Genomic DNA, 21,485 nt, shown 5'->3' with positions numbered 1-21,485 from the left:
AGTGCTTGAAGCAGCCTAGATTGGTAGTACTTAATAACTCTTAATAGCATTTATAACTATTTGAGTCCAGTAAAATCTATTTTCACTAGTTAAAGGACCTTCCTTGACCCATGCTCCTAAGTCATAATACAAGAAAAAGAAATTATAGGGAAAATGAATCTAATGTCCTGAAAATAGTTGTACATCACTGATAGAGGCCCAACTGAATAGGAAATATAGCCCTACTGTTACCTATCATTCTTCTGGAATTGCTGTTCTGTAAATTAATCTAAACAGATTGGATAAGTAGCTTGTTTGTCCCTTGAGTTAGATTATATTCTTTGTTACATTCAGGGTTTGTGAAAATCAAGAACATAGTCTTAGGAAATTCATTTTAAGAGAAGTAAAAATAATTGCTTTATATGCAACAGAAAAGCTGGACTTTTCCTTACTCTTTATCAACTAAAACTGGAAAATATATTTTGGGGTTTTGTGCTCAAATGGAATCTAGCAAACCGGATTTATTTTAAGACGGTAGACAGGTCATGATGGGCTATTCTTTATACTAAAGAGAATTCTTCATGTAGCGCTAAAAGGGCTCCCTCAGGATGCCTTACTTACAAAGAAAGCAGAGTGCCTCAAGCATGTCTATATAAAGAACATAGAAGATGGAATTCAATAGATGTTTTCCTTCTTTGGAATAAATTAATAACGCTTTTATTGGCCAATAAAATTTGAGATAGGCCGTGCATTCCCTAAAGCAAAAATAATTTTGGAGACTTTTCTGCACATGAACTCTTTCTGTGTCATTGTATATGTCTAATAAGAGCAATTCCAAGAGTAAAAGCAACTACAGCCCTGTGCAAAACTGATTTTTGGCTCTTGATGTTGTGAGGACATTTGCAGATTCTGATATTGGAGTTACTAGGATATAGGCCATGATTTAGGGTTATTTCCATTTTGTGGTCATAACTCCACCAAAGAACTACTTGGGTCTCTTATTTTGTCAGAATTGACCCCGTATTCACTAAAGGTAAGAGTGAAACATATATTCTATATTGCTGTGGAGACTGAGTATGGACCTCAACATAGTGTTTTCACTTTTCTGTGGTTGTTTGCTTGTATTTTGTTTTCTTTCTCATTTTTTTTCCTTTTTGACCCGATTTTTCTTGGGCAGCATGATAATTGAGGAAACATGTATAGAAGAATTGCACTTGTTGCAATTGGATTACTTGTTGTCTAGAGGAAGGGATGGGGGAGAAAGGAGGGAAAACATTTGGAACACAAGATTTTGCAAGGGTGAATGTTGAAAATCCTTTATGCATATGTTTTGAAAATAAAAAGCTTTAACCAAAAAAATTATCATCTCAAGTACCACCCTCTATCCCCCACATAAAATCCTATTACACATGAACCTATAAAAGGGGAATGGTACATGGATTAAAAGTGTAAGCAAAAAAAAAATTTAAAACAACATAAAAATAATTGAAACTTTTGTGTCAAAATCTATTTCAGAGGATGTAAAATTAGAGCAATTCTATTAATAACTTGACAGACACTGTCTAATTAAGACTTAATATTTAGTGATTTTGATATAAAAGCAGATATAGGGGAGAAAACTGAAACATACATAGGAAAATATAGTTCAGGATTAAGAAATAAAAAAGACTCTCCTGGGCAGCTAGGTGGTGCAGTGCATAGTGTGACAAACCTATAGTCAGAACACTCATTTTACTCTAAATCTGGCTTCAGATACTAACTATGTGACCCTAGGCAAGCCATTTAATACTGTCTGTTTCCTCATCTGTAAAATAAGCTGGAGAAGTAAATGACAAACTACTCCAGTGCCTTTACTTACTTACTGAAAGAATTGAACCAAAAAAGAGGCTCAAATTTTGTCATTTATTCTGAATATTTCCTGGCATTTATTAATACAATAGTTTAAAAGGAAACTTAAAATTAAAAAATAAATACATGAGAAGATTTAACATATCACATTGGTATATTCTGGAGACCTTTATATTTGGTTTTTATCTTTAAAATTTAGAAATGATGCTATAAGTTCACCTAGGAACAAAGAAAAGCTTAAGCATCAGTGAATTGATATATACTAAGTAAATATACAAAAAACTAACTTATAAACCATTATATTTTGAGAAGTATAACTACCATTTAGCCATGTGTTGGCAAGAGAATTTATTGTATTTTTTTTTTTTATGTTCAAAACTTCAGAAAATAAAATCAAAATGAGAGGAATTTGTAGTGGGCATACTGAAGGACAAATGTATTGAGGATTTAATTTCAATCAATTTATGATAGGAGTTTGTTTAGCTATCAATAAATCTTAAAGAAAATAGGCAAGCATTTATATTAGGAATGGGAAAAGTTGTTAGTTTTCCTTATTACTTAGAAGTGAATACTTTCTAAATGAATGTACTTCATGGTGTGTTAGCACAGTGCTAGGCTCTGGGTACACAAAGACTTTTGTCCTACTTTAAGCTTTTGTGTATGTGAGAAAACACATACAGAAAAGAACAGAGCATCTTCACAAGAGCTTTGAGATTCTAAAAGACAGTTCCTACTTTAAGCTTTTGTGTTTTCTCACATACAGAAAAGAATTGAACTTCTTCACAAGATTTTTGAGATTTCAAAAGACAATTCCTACTTCAAGATTTTGTGTTTTCTCACATACAGAAAAGAATCAAGCTTTTTTTTTTTTTTTTTTTTTTTTTTTAAAAGGTCTTTGAAATTCCTATTAATTTTCTTTGCTTCAAATTTTTGTGTCATGTGCAGTCCATGTAGATCGAGCTCAAACAAAATTTAATTTTAAGGTGGGCCTTGATCTCTCAAGAGATAGTTCTATCTGCCTCCTGATCAGTGATGGTCTTTTAGATGGTCATATTATCTACAACTTCAAAACTTTTGTCAAAAACAAATAGGAAGAAGAGAGTGGGCTGACCTGCTTTCAGAAAGTCAAACTTCCTTTAGTTCCAAATTTCCAAATTTCTATTAGAAATACCTTTTAATATAATATTCCACTGATAATATCTGAGTGAAACATGGAGCACTATAATCTCTGAAGAAGTGAAAATGAATTCCATGCTCACAGAGAAGAATGGAGATATACATTAATGGGTAATGAGAAAGCTGCCATAGAAAAGAAATGAAATGAATAACTGAAGAAAAACAGGAATAAAATATGTCATCAGGGAAGTGTATATGAAAAAAAAGATATCATATGGCAAATTCAATTGCTGCCCTACTACTCTTATGATATCAGGAGAAAAGGCCTCCAATAGATTGGATGGACCCTTGATAGTGAACTTATGAGAGCACATGAACAAGAATTACATATGGTAGGAAAGTATGAACAGGTTATGATCTACATTGTTGGAAGGAAAATACTTATTGATGAAATCATGTGTTCTTTTGAGTATATAATGCAGCTATGTATTGTGAATTCTTCAGTTTTTCACTGAAAGCAATCTCTCCTCACTGATTTTCTTTGAGAGTGGGTAAAAATAGAGTGGATGCCCATCAGTTGGGGAATGGCTGAATAAATTATGGTATATGAATGTAATGGAATATTATTATTCTATAAAAAACAAGCAGCAGGATGATTTCAGAAAGGCCTGAAGAGACTTATATGAACTGATGCTGAGTGAAGTGAGTAGAACCAAGAGAACATTGTACATAAGAACAAGGTTATGTAATGATCAACTGTGAGGGACTTGATGTTTTTCAACAATAATGTGATTCAGGCTAATTTCAAAAGACTTGTGATGGAGAAAACTATCTGCATCCAGAAAGAAGACTATGGGGATTGAATATGTACCATAACATAGTATTTTCATTTTGTGGTTGTTATTTGCTTGCTTTCTTTCTTTCTCATTTTTTTCCTTTTTGATCTGATTTTTCTTGTGCAGTATGAGTGTGGAAATATGTTTAGAAGAAAAAAAAAAAAGAAAGTAGATAGAGATAAATGAAAACCACAACCTTAGCTGGTTTTCTTAGAAAGCAAAAAAAAACTTTTGTCAAATGATTCTTCAAAGTGATTTTCTTAAATAGTTGGAAATTTAATATGAGAAAGAGAAAAGGAAAGGAAGCCAGAATTGTTTTCATGACCAAATTCCCTTTCTTTATTTTAACATACTTTCGTGATATTTTGTAGTTTCCCAAATTGGCTATATATTTAGGTGGCTACTTCACAATGACATTTTGTAGGAATTTTTAATTTCCTTAGTAACCTAGCTATAAATCATATCCACTGACTAAATATATTTCAAGGTGATAAAAGAATTGGCCAATAAATGATTGAGCCACTGTTAGTGATTTTCGAAAGATAACGACGATAGGAGAGATGTTGTGGGGCTCAAGAAAGAAAAATATTATCTTGCTTTTTACAAACAGGAAAGGAAATAGATGCATAGATTGTAAACTGGCAAACTTGATTTCCGGTAAAATTTTGAAAATATATTAGTTAGCATGTTGGAAGGGAAGTGGTGATTTCTACTCATGATGTCTCAACAGAAAGAAGGACAAGAAGTCATATGCTTCCCAAACTCCTTCACCAACTATGAAAAGTCATTGAATCTCCTTCTCAGCTCCCAAAGTAAATGAAAGAAGAAGAGAGAACAGACATACATAAAAACAAAGTTTAGAAAGTCAACTAGAAAGAGTTGAGTTCTGGCTCATGTCATGGGAATCACATAGTCTAGTGAAGAACTTCTTAAACTTTTTCCACTTGTTGGAAATCTTCAACATAAAGAAGATCCAACTCACTTCCAGTTGATCAATGATGGACAGAGGTAGCTACACCCAGAGAAGAAACACTGGGAAGTGAATGTAAATTGTTAGCACTAATATCTGTCTGCCCAGGTTGCATGTACCTTCGGATTCTAATGTTTATTGTGCAACAAGAAAATGATATTCACACACATGTATTGTACCTAGACTATATTGTAACACATGTAAAATGTATGGGATTGCCTGTCGTCGGGGGGAGGGAATAGAGGGAGGGGGGGTAATTTGGAAAAATGAATACAAGGGATAATATTATAAAATATATATATATATATATAATAAAAAAAAAAAACAAACTTTTTCCACTTGTGACTCCTTCTTGTTTGAGAAATTTTTACACCACCCAGGGTATGTAGGTGTATAAAATAGGTATACAAATTAAATATTTGCAGATAATAAAAATAAAGAAATTTATTTATTCTTTTATTATATATAATAAAGTTACCATTTATTAAAGATGAAAGCAAATTTGCATACTAATGAGATGGATGTGCTTGCTTATTTTTACATAGAGAATTAAATCTTGGCAGAATATTTGATGCCTTTTGGTTGTTGCAAAATTTTTAAAGACCTCCACATTCAATTATAGGACCCCATGGGATCAAGGTCTAATGTGGAGGTAGGTCTTGCAGTCGAGAGATCTGTTTTAGGGCTGTTATCTACCATCCCTTTCTTTGATGGGAGTTCATTCTAGTATCTGCCCCTCTCCAGAAAATTTCCCCATTTATTTTAATTTTTATTTAATTTTGTTTTTTTAATTAAAAATTTTAAATATTTCTTCCCACTTTTTCTCTGTCCAAAAGCTGAGAAGATACCTTATCTCTTCCTTTTCCCCTAAAAACCAGACTACAAGTAGCAGCAATCTCTTTTTCAATCCTGTTTGTACCAAACCTTCTCTCTCTTTGCATAGGAATGCCAGCTCACATTTAGAATACTTTCATTACTTTTATCTTAGAAAAATGAGCTTTCTACAGTAGCTCAAATTGAAACATAAATGGATGGGATAGAATCAGTGCCATTGAAAATATTAAATTGAATAATAAATAGTCTAAAGAAATACTTTAAGCATTTTTTTAAAAAAGATAGATGAAATCAGTTCTAGGGAGCTTACAAAATAATATCTGTAATCTAAAAACATCCATGAGAGAATCAATGAAATCAAGAAACTATCAGTAGGTAATCAAAATAAAACTGAGTAAAAAATCTAATAATAATAAACACCCTCCGGCCCCCTCAAAAAAACAAAAAACAAAAAATTAAAAAAATAATCCAGCTTTAGGTTATGCTGAGTAAAATAGCAAATTTGTAGCACAAAGCAAGAATTACAAACATTAGATTAAGAGATCTCTGAAGGTATTTTTTTTTAAAACTCAGATAGATGCAGTATTTACAATCTATACAGAAAAATTTTCCATACTGATCTATTCCAAGGATCTAAACAATGAAAGTATAAAGAAAGAATATAAGGGACATCATTAAAGAAACCCTACTTAATTTACCAAGACAGTTATACAATTAGTGTTAAAAAACACACACACACAGACAAATTTTTTTGAGAGTTAAGAAAGGAAAAAAAGAAGTCATATTTACAGTAGCAATTGGAATAATATCAAACTTTCCAAATGTAAAGAAAGAAAAATGTCAACCATTGAGCAATTATATAAGCTCCTTGAAAACTAAATTTGGAGACAAACATTATATACCTGCAAATAATCATTCTATTTGAGAACATAGCTGTTCATTAAAAAGTCAAATAAAATTTGAAAGGATTTACTAATTTAAAATCCCCCATGAAACAGCTCCTAATAATCAGAGATAATCCTCACTCACTGAACAATAATAGTCTGATAAAAATAATAATGTCTTATGACTATTATTAGCCTTAGTTACAATTTATTATGAGTATGCAATCTTTTAAAAATGTTACAGAAACAAATTAACATTTTGGATAAAAATGAGTCATAATAACCAACACAAAAGGTAAAAGAACACTAAATAAATCTATATCTAATTTTAAAAAGCTATTTAGCATAGATTAAAAACACTAATAGCAATTCTTAAAAGAAGGATAAAAAGCTAAAACTTCTTTCATTATTTTAAAAGGGGGATTATACTCCAGGAAACTGAAAGAATTAATAGCTTCTTAAAATTGTTTTATGTATTAATTTTAGTGATTGAAATACTTATAGAATTTTTCTATGGATTGAACTTTCATTAGACAAGAATAATACACTGGAAAAAATGCTGGAAAAAAATAAGGTTTATAAAAATAGATGTGAATGATCCAAAGCAAAATAATAGATAGGAAAAATATTTATAGTGAATATGATATAAAAACAGCATCTGTAATATGTAAGGGATTATTTTTTTTTTTAATTACAGCAATAATTCCCAGTTCAAAATAGATAAATAATACAAGGAATATAATCAGATACTTTTATTTTCTTTTTATTTTAATAATAGCTTTTTATTTTCAAAAATGCATGCAAAGGTAGCTTTCAACATTCACTTTTGCAAAATCTTGTGTTGCAATTTTTTCTCTCTCCCTTTCCCTCACTCCTTCTCCTAGACAGCAAGCAATTCAATATAGGTCAAACATGTTCATTTCTTCTAAACATATTTCCACACTTATGCTACAAAAGAAAATTCAGATAAAAAAGGGAAAGATGAGAAAGAAAAACAAAAGCAAGCAAACAACAACAAAAAGGTGAAAATACTATGTTGTGATCCACGTCTAGTCCCCATAGTTCTTGCTCTAGATGCAGATGGTTCTCCATCACAAGTCTATTGTGACCTGAATCACCTCGTTGCTGAAAAGAGCCATGTCCATCACAGTTGATCATCACATAATCTTGTTGTTGCTATGTTCAATGTTCTCTTAGTTCTACTCTATTCAATTTAGCATCAGTTCATGTAAGTTGTAAGTCTCTACAGACCTTTTTGAAATCATCCTGATGATTTACAGAGGTAATTTTCAAAAGAGGAAACAAATTCTTTTTGAAAATTGTTTCTTTCATTATTAGCTTTAAAATCAACAAATGAACATTTTAATGTGTATAGAAAAAATGGGATTTTACACAATACTGTAGACTTCTGTGTAATGGGAGACTGTTTTTTGAACATAAGAAATATATTCTGCCTAATATTGATCCAAGTGAAGTTGAGGGACTCAGCTTCTGAAAGCATCTGATAAAGGAGCATTTCTTTACTTCCTCCTTTCAGATGATATGCTGATTTCTTTTGACTGTTTCCCAAAGACTTATCCTGAGATGATAAATAAGCTTTCAATTGCTGAGCCAGAACTGAAAATATGTTATAGAAAGTTCCAGTGGCTTAATTTGATCCTTCTACTTGGCTAGAAATGCTCAGAAAAAACATCCACAGACTGCTGCCCAATAGGCCAACTGTTGACCAATTACCAATGACAGGTAAATAAGCTCAAGAGCCTGTGAACAATGGTTCCTCTCTAAATAGCTTTTCTTCCAGCTTTTCTCCTGAAGCCATTAGTGAAGCAAGCCTTGTGGGGCTCTCTGATCCCTTCATAATACATGCACAGTTATTCAAAAGCCAGAAAAAGTAATTTTTCCAACCAAAGTCTGTGGCATTGTCAAAGGGTCCAGTGTCAAATATCTATATGGATTTGCAGGGGAAATAATATTAAAAAAAAAGATGAATTACCATCTTTGCTGCTGTACATGGAGGGCCATATCTATAATTTATAGCTGTTTCCCTTTGTTAGAATGTGAACTTGAGACTTGTATTTCTGTTTGATTCCTCAGCATTTTGCACATAGAAATCACTAAATTTTTTTTCATTCATTCATTCATTCATTCATTCATCTACCCCTGATTGATATCACATTTCCTTTCATATATAGAAATTTCCTTGTACCCTTCCTCGTTCTCACATAGGGAAAAACAGGATGATATGTGTATGAGATTTTCAAGAGAATCTTGAAATAAAAGTTTCACTAAATGGCCTTTGAGATCACTTCAGACTGAGGTTCTGTAATTGTTAGAAGCTTGTTGTCACCTGAAAGAGTATCATTCTTTTGTATTCTATTTTTAGATTCTTTAGAATTACTCCCCTGATATAGTCATAGGAATTTTTTTTTCATAGGCTCTGTGTTTAGAATGAGTAATAAAAACTCCTGGTTTTTGCTTTTAAGGTTTTTTTTTTTTGCTTTTTATCACTAAATCCCAGTCTCTGATAAACCATTGCTTCCTGGTTCACAAGCTGATCCGATATTCCATTTGTTACTCTATTATTTTTCTTGATATCTTAGTAGGATTACATAAATCATTTAAGTTACTAGCTACATACATGAGGGAGACATGGGCAGGGCCAACTATTCAAAACCCTCCATTAACCTATACAAGGTTTAAATTTAGAGTAAGAGGATCTGGAAAGATGAGTTAATTGAGTTTTTAAAAACCTTGTCCATTAAAATTTTAAAACCATTTCTGACATTTGAAGTCATGGGCTACTTGTACAGATCTCAGAGAAGATAATTCTATAACTCAGTATAATAATCAATTTATGGTCTAAGAACTCCCTTGGTCAAATTCTTCCTTGGGCCTAAAACCAGATCATTCTGTCTGAAATCTCAGACTATTTCCACTTAATTTTTTTTCCTTTAGAGGAAATGGAAGACAACTGAATACTAAATTCAGGATAATAATTCTCTTTGCATGTTAAGACTACTGCCAAGTCAACCATCTCTATCCTTAAAGTAACTCTCCTAGTTCCTTTAACCATTCCTACAGCACTTATTTATAAGCCAAAATTTCCATGATAATCATTATTAGGTTAGTTCTGCTTTACCTTGGACCTGATTCATTAGCTCATGGTTTATATTACTGATTTGATTGTCAGAAATGGTGGTGATCAGGGGCTGTAGGAGAAGATATTTCTACTACCTATCAGACTTACCATAGCTTGGGCTAATTTGGACCCAAAGCCATGGAGCCTCATTAAAATTGGACCAGTTGTAGATCCAAGGAGAACCAAATGGTTGTTCACTTACTTTTTCATTTCTTAAATTGTATCCTCATTATAGTACCAGAAAATATTGGTTGCTAAAAAGGGGATTTACTCTAAAGAAGTGAATAATGAGTTTCAGCCAAATCATTGCAGTGTTGACCTTTAGAAACTGGCTATAGTACTGTAGACCAGTAAGCCTGATATGGTGGTTCAGACTGAGATGAAACTGGAAATTTTGTAATCATTGGTTCTGACACTTGGTAAATCTTAGCTCATATTTCATCTGAGTTAGATGAGGAATGAGGGCAGAAGGACCCAGCTGAGTCCATGGAGATGAGCTTGAGGATCTAATCATATTAGTGGCAGAGAAGTAAAAGGATTCAATTAAGGTTAATTCTGCAATTAAATTAACTATGATACTCATGTCAAAGTTGTCAAGCTAGGTTCATGACACAATATTTGGGAGATCATGGGAGGGAGTATTGAGGTACACTTCTAGAATTTGTAATGGTATTTCTTCCCATTTCCCTGTGTGACTCTAGCTGCTCAAGAGACTACTCTTGACTCACATGCTCTGGCTATGTTCCTACAGTTGTCTGAGTGTGGATCTGAGGCGGGGTTTTGTGCTGCTCCACTGCTTGCACACAAAGTAGGAAGACTGGAGTGATGATGTCAGTATATCCTAGAGACTGGGCTTAGGATCATGTCTCATCCTCCCCTAATGAGCTTGATCTTCTGTCCCTTGGAACAACTACTATGTGATTTAGATGTCATTTGGTCCAAACACATCTTTTTATAGATGAAGAAACTGAAATCCAGAAAGATATACTGATTTGTCCAAGACCATAAAAGTGGTCAGTGACACAGCTGGAATTTGAATTTGTCCACTGTCAAGTGCTATATAAATAATAGCTATGACTATTATAAAGAATTAAGAGAGGGGCAGCTACATGGCACTGTGGATAGAGTACCACCGCTTAACATTTAACTAGCTGTGTGATCCTGGGCAGGTCACTTAAACCCAATGGTCTCACCACACAAAAAAAAAAAATTAGGGAAAGGAACCCAAAATTCAGTCTTTACCCGAAGATGCTGCTTTTGTGTATGTTTGACTAAGCAAACTTTTAGCTGATCAAAGTCAGTCACTTCCATTGAAAGTCTGCACACCAATTGTACATTTTTTGGATTGCATGTGGTATTAATGGTGGTATTTTTTGTTTTTAAAATAGTAACAAAAATCCCCTAATGTACTGCACCATGTAATGAACTGAAAATTCCTATTTATCCTTAGAGGTTCAATTCATGAGGTAATTTTCAAGCAAATAAGTTTCAGAGATTGAGTGAAGTCATAAAAATTTAATAAGCTTGAAGCTCAACAGACGCTTTGACTGTGCCTGGAAATTGGATTGACTGAGGAGGTATTACTGAGAAAGCTGTGGGAATTTAAAAGCATCTAAGTTCTGCTTAGGAAACAGACTCTAATAATCAGACTATGTTTAAGCGGTTATGTCCTACAGGATTAAGAATAAGTCTAGTAGGGGAAGACACGAAAAGGATTGGTTTAGAAGAAACTTCCATATTTTTCATAACCTTCTTCAAGGCATCCCTTTGTTATTCTTGGCTGGGTTGTATGATGATGTATATTATACAACCATGACAGGTGATTTCCTTCCCTTTCCTTGCTGCTTCTACTTAAAACCCTGCAATCAGGGGGTAGGGGAATGGAGCTTTAGATACAGAGGCAGGAAGTCCTCAGCTAGAACCTTGCCTCAGACACTTATTAACCTTGTGATCCCGGGCAACCTTTCTCAGATTCAGTGTTTTCATCTGTAAAAATGGAATAATAATAGCACCTACCTGACAAGTTTGTGGTAAGGATCAGATGGCATAGTGTGTGAAGTACTTTGCACATCTTAAAATACAATATAAATAAATATTACTTGTGTATTTCCTTTTCTTTTTTCCTCTTTTCACTTTTTTTTTCTCTTACTGCACTTTGAGCGATAAATTCTTAAAGCTGAGTTAAAGGCAAATTCTTTTTCTGATACCAAGGAGTTGATGGTGGCAGTTGAGTCCTATTTCAAAGACAGCATAGTAGGCAATCTTCTAACACCCACCAAAAATAAATTTTTGAATGTTATTTTTATATATTTGAAATTTTAAAAAAGAGAAATTGTGGGGAGGTGGTGGAATAAGGCAGAAAATCTGCCTCTCCCAAATTCTTTTTTTTTGCCCCCAAGGCCCCCTACCCAATATCTTATAATAATGCCTCAATGTGAATTTTAAAGCAGCAGAAATAATTAAACGTTGGATAAAGTAATTTTATAATCTAAGACAATGTGAAAGAACATTAGAAAAGTTCTGAACTCCCCGGGCTGGAATGAAAGGCAGATACTGCCAAATCAATAAACAGGTAAATCCTGGAGGCTGATCTGTTGGTTGCTGCCTTAGCTTCGGGAAGTTTTACCTTCACTAAGGGTGTGGAAGTAGAATCAGGGAAGGATGGCAGCTCTCCATTTGTGATGGGATGCCTGGCCTAGATGTGCTGACCAGACTGGGTCCCAGGCCATGGCTTCAGACAAAGAGGAGTGAGTACATACCAGTGAGTGTAGTAACAGAGGGACACGGCTTTGCTGGTTGTGCTCACTCCCAGGAGAGTGGAGGTCTTGGATGGTTTTAGGAAGAAGAGCAAGTTGATCCTGGTGGCCTCTGGAGGGACACAAGGAGCAAGAGTATTTGTGGTGGTAGCAGTGCTAGAAGCCTCAGTCAGATTCAGGTGGAGAGGCCCTGATTGTAGAACACTGGAAGAACCAAAAAGTCAAATATTCCCAGATAAATCCCAGAGAACAACTGCATGAAAAACCCCAATCTTGAGACATTATCTCTCATTTTCTCCTGGGGAGCAGAGCCTAACCCCAATAGACAGAAAATAGGCTGAAATAAGAGAAAGGAAATTATAGGCCAATTTCACTAATGAATATTGATTCAAAAATCATAAATAAAACACTAGTTTGGAGACTACAACAACATATCACAATGATTATACATTATGACCAAGTGGGAGTTATAACAGGAATGCAGGGCTGCTTCAATATAAGGAAAACTATTGATTTAATTGATTATATCAAGAACAAAGTAACAAAAATAATACAATTATATCAATAGACACAGAAAAAGCTTTTGACAAAATACAATATGCCTATAAAAATGTTCGAAAGTGCAGGTATAAATGAATTTTTCCTTAAAATGCTAAGAAGTATCTACCTAAAACTATCATCAAGCATTATCCATTACAGGGATAAACTAGAAGCCTTCCCAATAAAATCAGAAGTGAAACAAGATCAGTATTATTCAATATTGTAGTAGAAATGCTAGCAATAGCAGTAAGAAAAGAAAAAAGAAATTGAAGAACTCAGAAAGGGTAACGAGATATTAAAATGATCTTTTTGTGTATATGTGCATATTTGGATAATACATATACAAACATAGGCAGAAATACATATATGGTGTATATGTATTAAAGCTGCACTAAGACTTTGGGAAAACCAAAATATGTGAGGTGCCCAGGATTATATAGCTGTCATTACACCAAACTCAGTGCTTTTTTTTTTTTTTTTTTTAATGTATATGTGAGTATATATGTATGTATATATATATGTTAATGGACATTTGTATATATTTACAGGAATATGTATTATATACGCACATACACATGTATGCATATAAATATATAAAATATATTTTCTTAATATATCATATTGCCTTATAAGAGAGATAACTTCTTTTTCAAGAAGTCCTTTAAATAAGAAGGATCCTCATTTGTTTAGTCCTCAAAGGGAGAGAATAAACACAAACTAAAGGCTCCTCCAAAATACTTTTTAGTTCAACAATCAATTCACAAGTATTTAGTAAACACCTACTATGGACCAGACACTACATTTTGGGGAACACAAATATAAAGTACAAAGAATGAAACAATTACTTCCTAAAATGGACTTATTTTCTAATAGAGGAGACAAAATATGCATATATATATGTATATATATATATATAAACAAATACAAATATGAAAAGCATAAATAGAAATTTAATAAATACAGTATGTACAAAAAATTTTAAGGCATATGCTGGCCATGTAAAATTCATAATCTGCATGGAATATTTACTATATAGGCAAGTGGCTGAAGAGGAGACTTTGATATACATCTCTGGAATCTTGGCCATATCAGGACATTGGGTTTTCTGCCTTGAAGAGACCAAGGGAAAAGGCTGGCCTCTATTCTCTTCTGAGGAAAAGGGATATCAAACTAAAATATGTATCTGTTCACCTAAAAATGGGTGTTTAAAGGTCATGATTAATTCAGAACAAAAAAATTGTCATCTCCTTAGGGCAGACAGTGTCTCAAGATTATATCAGCAAATGCTTCCCACCAAATGCTGGTTACAAAAAATACCATCCTAAATAATGAGTAAATCCTTTTATATTCAAGCAAATAGCAAACAGAAATTGAAGTTCTACAGATTAGAAGATAGTAATATATATATGAATAAATGAGCTCTTCATATGAGAACAAGGGAAGCTCTCACTCAATCGAGAGGCTTTGATCTCACCGAAGAAGAAATTCCCCCAAATCTCCAGTGAAGAAAGATGAAAATAAGGGACATGTTGAGGAGCCAGCTTCCTTTACATGTATGCAGTTGAGAGAGTTTGGAACTCCTCTACTGAGGAAGAGAAAGAAGAATGTCTCTCCTCTCCAATGCTTTCATGTCCTTTTTATATTTTTACTTCAGGCCTTTAACATTCTGTCAACACTCTTAACAATTAGGAGAGTCTCATGCAAATTCTCCAGTTTTGGCTAGAAACTCAGATAATACAGTGAAATTCAAGATAGTTTGAGAGTGAGGGCATTAGTAGTTGGACATGATCAGGAAAGGCTTCCTGCAAGTGTTTGTCTGATCTGCATCTTAAAGGCAGAGGACTATGTGAAGCTGAGCTAAGGAATGAATGCACTGCAAGCATTGGGAATGTCCAGTGCAGAGACACAGAGATGAGAGCTCAATGTGCCTATATGATAGGCAAGTTTGGTTGGATCATGGAGTGTGAGAAAGGAAGTAATGTCCAAATTCCATGCTTTCAAATATTTGATATTGTGTAGAAAACTGACCATAAAGGGAACTTGCTATTGCCAAAACTTAAATTGGCTCACACCGACAAAATATTGAAAACGAATCCAGTTGATATTGAAAGAGCGTAAAAGCAAGACAAGGTAGAGAAAAAAAATAAAATGTGTATTTGGGGTAGGGGAAGAGGGAGGAAGGAAAAATATAATAGCTAACACTTTAAAGTTTGCAAAGTGCTTTGCAAATATGATCTCATTCTATCATCAAAATCACCCTGGGAAGTCGGTATGATGCACCTTTTATATATGAGAAAAAATGAGGGAGGTAAAAGTCAAGTGACTTATCCAGAGTAACATAGCTAATCTCCAAGGTCAAATTAGTATTAAGATCTTCCTGACTTTAGGTTTGGTGTGCACTCCCTGTAGGATTAATCTAGGTTTAGAATTTGCATTCAGCAGACATAGTCTAAAGAAGGTGGGTACATATTTATTACTGCTCAGAACCTTGTTTTAAACAAGATGTAAGAAAAGAAGAAACATAGCATAAAGGAAAAGCACAATTAACAGAAAGGGTCATCACCAAGACAATAAGAAACAATGTTTCTTATAAACAGTCAACATACAACGTACATCATCACCACTGCAAGGAAGCACCAACATCGGAATTTCTTTAGCTGGGAGAACCCAGGTCACAGCTATTCAGAGTCTCGAGAGGGAGGCTGTTAGGGAAGTGGTACCAAACTTCATAACTGAGTTCTCAAAGTTCCTTTCCACTAAGGAGTTTTAATAGACTGAGAACAGTATATACTAAATATTCTCATTTGATATGTGACCCTTGAGACAAAGTGGCCCCTAAGGTATAGGTATGTTCTTTTGCAAGAGAGCCATCAAAGAAAATACTTGTTTATTGACAGGAACAAATAATGATGAATGTTGGAGGGGATGTGGGAAAACTGGGACACTGATGCATTGTTGGTGGAGTTGTGAAAGAATCCAGCCATTCTGGAGAACAATTTGGAACTATGCCCAAAAAGTTATCAAACTGTGCATACCCTTTGATCCAGCATTGCTGCTATTGGGCTTATATCCCAAAGAAATACTAAAGAGCAGAAAGGGACCTGTATGTGCCAAAATGTTTGTGGCAGCTCTTTTTGTTGTAGCTAGAAACTGGAAGATGAATGGATGTCCATCAATTGGAGAATGGTTGGGTAAATTATGGTATATGAAGGCTATGGAATATTATTGCTCTGTAAGAAATGACCAGCAGGAGGAATACAGAGAGGCTTGGAGAGACTTAGGTCAACTGATGCTGAGTGAAATGAATAGAACCAGAAGATCACTGTACACTTCAATGTTGTATGAAGAGGTATTCTGATGGAAGTGGATATCTTCAACATAAAGAAGATCCAACTCACTTCCAGCTGATCAATGATGGACAGAAACAACTACACCCAGAGAAGGAACACTGGGAAGTGAATGTAAACTGTTAGCACTACTGTCTATCTACTCAGGTTACTTATACCTTCGGAATCTAATACTTAATTGCAACAAGAAAATGGTATTTATACACATATATTGTATCTAGGTTATATTGTAAGACATGTAAAATATATGGGATTGTCTGTCATCAAGGGGAGGGAGTAGAGGGAGGGAGGGGATAATTTGGGAAAATGAATACAAGGAATAATGTTATAAAAAATTACTCATGCATATATAATGTCAAAAAATTTATAAAAAAAAAAAAAGAAAATACTTGTTTATTCCTTTAGGAGGATGATGTTTACTCCAGGAACTGGCCAGATTTCTAGAATTAACAGAAGCCATAAAAATATTCATTAAGTCAACATGAGATGGCCAATCTTCCTAATGCTTTCTGAGATTTTATCAGATAGCTATAAGCACATTTCAAAGTTCTCAGCAAACAAATTTACACAAAAGTATGCCCTAGACTCACTGGGATTCCTCAGTGAGGAATTCCCTACACTTCCTAGCAGAAAACAGAATTTAAATAGGAAAAGGAAGGGAAACTGCTACTCCTTCCTTAAAAAAAAAATGCTTTTTAAATATAAAGGAAGTTGACTAAGGAAAATTGGGTTTCTGTACCAAGCAGATGGGAGTATAGGAAGTTGTATTATAATCTGAGGCATAGATAATTTATAGAAACACTGAATTAGAGAGCTGGAATAGACCTTCTTTAGCTCACTAATCTAGTTTTCATCTTACATTTGTGGAAGTTAAAGCCCAAACATCTAGAGTTTTGCCCAAGAGCTCCCAAATGTTTTAGACGTAATTCCAAACTGTAACTCAGATTCTGGCCTAGCATTCTTTATAGTAACACCCTAGCACACTCAACAGCACTTTGGGAATTTCTTCCCAAGCAGGCCAATACAAACCGCAGCAGATAAAGAATCTGAAAAACATATGTCACAACAAGCAAAATGAAATTGACCACAGAATACTCAGTCCCTCAGTAGTGGCTACTCAAGTTCTTTGAATATGCCTTAGAATATAATCATAAGTAATTTTCTTAGGGACCATTTTTGGGTCACCTACAGCATACTTTGTGTTTTTACTGAAACAGCACAAAAATTCTCTGTATCCCAAGTGAAACTCACAATTCACCAGGAGAAAGGGAATATTCCATGATGTGGAAGCACACCACTAACTGGCAGGTTGAGTCCATAGAAGAGTTTAGCACCCTAAAAGAGTTAGTTAGCTATAGCAAGGAGAAAGATACTATGAGATATGGGGGCGGGGGGTCAGAGGAAAGACATCATGAGGCAGAAAATCGTGGTGGGCTAATCCAAAAGGAGTTCAGAAAAGAATGGTGTGAGCCATGGACAGATTTATAGGGAAAATTTAACCTTGGAAATTTAACGGCATAACTTGGCTTTCTTTTTGGATACAGTAAGATGGGGTTATCCAAGATCTCAATAGGGGATGCATCTGTAAGATTAAGCTGATCCCCATTAGTTCCCTTTCCTGCTTGCCTCAGGGACTAGGTTTTCTCTGCCAACCCTACCTACTTACCCAGAATATCAGAGTAGTAGTAGTAGTAATAATAGCAGCACCAACAGCATCTTATTTTACAGTTAAGGTAAGCAAGAGCCAGAAAAGGATTTGGTTTTTTGTTTTGTTTTGTTTTTAGCTATACATGTACACTTATTTAATTATTTTTTATGTATTTTCGTATAAATCACACCAGGAAAGAAAAATCTAAACAAAAGAGAAAAACCATGAGAGAAAAAAAAAAAAAAAAAAAAAAACAGAAGAAAAAAAAAGTGAACATAGCCTATGTTGATTTATATTTAGTCTCCATAGTTCTCGTCTGGATTCAGATGGCATTTTCTATCCAAAGTTTATTGAGATTGACTTGGATCACTAAACCATTGAGAAGAACCAAGTCTGTCACAGTTGATCATCACACAATCTTGTTGTTACTATGTGCAATGTATTCCTGGTTCTGCTTGTTTCACTCAGTATCAGTTCATGTAAATCTTTTGAGGGCCTTTAAAAATCATCCTACTCATCTTTTTTTTTTTTTTAATTTGGAATAATATTTGATTATTTTCATATACAATAACCTATTCAGTCACCCCCAATTGATAGGCATCTACTACTCATTTTCCAATTCATTTTTTTAAAATTTTTTTTGAGGCTGGGGTTAAGTGACTTGCCCAGGGTCACACAGCTAGGAAATATTAAGTGTCTGAGACCAGATTTGAACTCCGGTCCTCCTGAATTCAGGGCTGGTGCTCTATCCACTGCACCACCTAGCTGCCCCTCATTTTCCAATTCTTTGCCACCACAAAAAAGAACTGCTACAAATATTTTTTGCACATGTGGTCTTTTAAGACCCAGGAAAGTTAAATGATTGCCTCTAGGACAGGTTGTGAGTTTCTGAGGTGAGTTATGAATTCAGGTCCTCCTACTCCAAAGTCCCTACTTTACCCTATATGAGTCATTGTCTCCTATTTCTCTTTCTGCTCCTTAATCGCAGGAGTTGAAGAAGTAAGTTCACAAAGTGTACTTTGTTTAGGATATTTAGGGGACCCTACTTTTTAATCCATTCTTTCCTCTTACAAAGGAATGGACCTCTAACTATACTTTCATTAGCTATGAAAAGATGTAGCAGATCACTGGATGCAAAGTTTTTGACTGAATATATAGTCCCTAACACACACACACACACACACACACACACACACACACACACACACACACACACACACACACACACACATATATATCTACAGGAGTCTCAGGGAGCCATGGAGACTGAACTTGAAGAAACAGAGGACCTGGAAGGTGGTTCAGGGAGCTGAGAAAAAGGGAGGGTGGAAGGGAGAGGGAAGAAGAGGAAGGAGAAGAAAGAGAGAGGGAAAGAGTAAAAAGGGAAGGGAGGAGAGAGAGAGAGACAGAGGGAGGGAAGAAGAAAGTGGAAGAAAGGAAGAGAGAAAGTAGAAGAAAGAAGAAAAAAGGAAAAAGAAGTGTGCAGCATAATGAATATAGAAATATGTCTAGAAGAATTGCACATGTTTGACCTATATTGCCTTGCTCTCTTGGGAAGGAGGAAGAGGAGAGGGAGGGAGAGAAATACGGACCACAAGGTTTTGCAAAGGTGAATGTTGAAAATGATTTGGACATATATTTGGAAAAATGAAGTGCTTTTTAAAAGAAGAAAAAAGAAGGAGAAGGAGAAGAAAAGAAGAAGAGGAAGAGGAGTAGGATGAAGAGGAGGAGGAAGAAAAAGAGGAGGAGAAAGAAGGTGTGTGTGCATCTCTGTTAGGGGAGAGAGAGAGAGAGAGAGAGAGAGAGAGAGAGAGAGAGAGAGAGAGAGAGAGAGAAAGAGAGAGAGAGAGAAGGGGAGAGAAGAGAAGAAAAAAGACAGGAGAGGACAGGAAAGGAGAAGAAAAGAGAAGAGAGAATAGGAGAGGAGAGAAGAAGAAAGAAGAAGAAAGGAGAAGAAAGGAGAGAGAGGAGGGGGGAGAGAGAAGAAAAGAAAGGTGGGGGAGAGAGGACAGGGAGTTATAGGTCATTTGGCAGAGGCCAGTGATTGCTTAATATGGCTAGTCACTCTCATGACTATAAACTTAAAAGAGAAAGTGAATGGCATAAACAGAAGGCTGTAGACTTTAAAGGAACTTCCGCCTTACTTTTTTAAATCACCTCTTCACCCACTTCTACCCCTTTATATTGGGTTCCTTCTTTATATTGGCTATATAAAGCCTACTTTCTCTTCCTTGTTTCTTTCAGGCAGTTTGCTTTCTGTTTGGCTAAGGAAGCTGGAAGTAAAAGATCTATAGTCACTCAGGAATACAGAGAGGAAAAGAAAATCTCTCCTGAGGTTTCTCTGACAGGGACCAAAGAGACAAATTATATAGTGACTTCCCAAAAGCAGGGAAAAGAAAAAGTCACCTAAATGCAGATCTCCTGGATCTGTCTAGGGCACACCTAAGCTAAACAGTGATGTCTGAGGAAAAGTTTTGATAAGTAAGGAGCAGAATTATTTCCTCAGAGATAGCCAGTTGTCTTAAGTGTCTCAGGAAGTTTTCAGTCTTTTCAAGGTTAGAGAGACTGGCTAGTCTCTTTCCTTCCCCAGGATCAGTGAAGAGGGTGGTAACTAAGGGATAATACAAGCCCATGGGGGCAGCTGAAGAGATAGGGGCAGAGGGGCTCCACCTACACAAGGGGGGTCGAAGTTAACTCTCCTCTTTAGGTACAGGAACTAATAAGATAAAATAAGAATGTAATTCTTCCACATAAAAGAAAACCATTCTTTTCCTGGGGCAGCTGGGTGGTATAGTGGATAAAAATCTAGGCTTGACATCAGGAAACTGAAGTTCAAATCTAGACTCATGTATTTACTAGCAAGTGACTTAATTTTGCTTTGCCTCAGTTTCCTAATCTATAAAGTGGGAAGCATAATAATGTATAGCTCTCAATGCTTTTGTGAGGATCATATGAGATAATAATTATAGTCATAAATTTTGAAGATCAATTGAGTAACAATTGTAAAGTATCTAACATGATACATAATAGCCTCTATAGAAGTGATAGCTATTATTGTTAGCTATTATCTTCTTTGTAGCTGGAAACATTAGCTCTACAAGTGGACTCAACATAATCCCATAGTGACCTTTGAGTATTATTTTTTTTAAAAATGAATAATCTTTTAAAGGAACACACTGTTCCATTTCCTTTTTAATTCAAGTGCTTTTCTACACAATGATACTGGATCACATTCTTCATTTTCCTTCTAGTAATTGTAGAACTGTGTTGGGTAAGCCTCATGGTGATGGTACTAATTTTATTTTCTTAACAGAGAATAGGGTCAAAGGCTCAGGTGCTCAGGAGATTATATTTCTCTTTTGTAATATGTATTCCTTTATTTAGGAGGCAATATTCTTGAGCCCCTCAAATGAAAGGAGGTTTCATTTCCTACGTTCTTCAACTCTTCTCCAGTTACATCACCTGACTTCTGTCAAAGCTTAAGTAGTGGCTCTGATGGTGGGATTAGTAGATAAGCTCCTCCAAAAGCAGGCTTTTGGAACAAGGAGGCTTTTACCATTCTAAAATGAGAGGTGAATGTTAATAGGT

Source organism: Sminthopsis crassicaudata, chromosome 5 (genome assembly GCF_048593235.1).
Source record: "Sminthopsis crassicaudata isolate SCR6 chromosome 5, ASM4859323v1, whole genome shotgun sequence".
In the NCBI taxonomy this organism is placed as follows: domain Eukaryota; kingdom Metazoa; phylum Chordata; class Mammalia; order Dasyuromorphia; family Dasyuridae; genus Sminthopsis; species Sminthopsis crassicaudata.
This window is presented reverse-complemented; position numbering follows the sequence as displayed.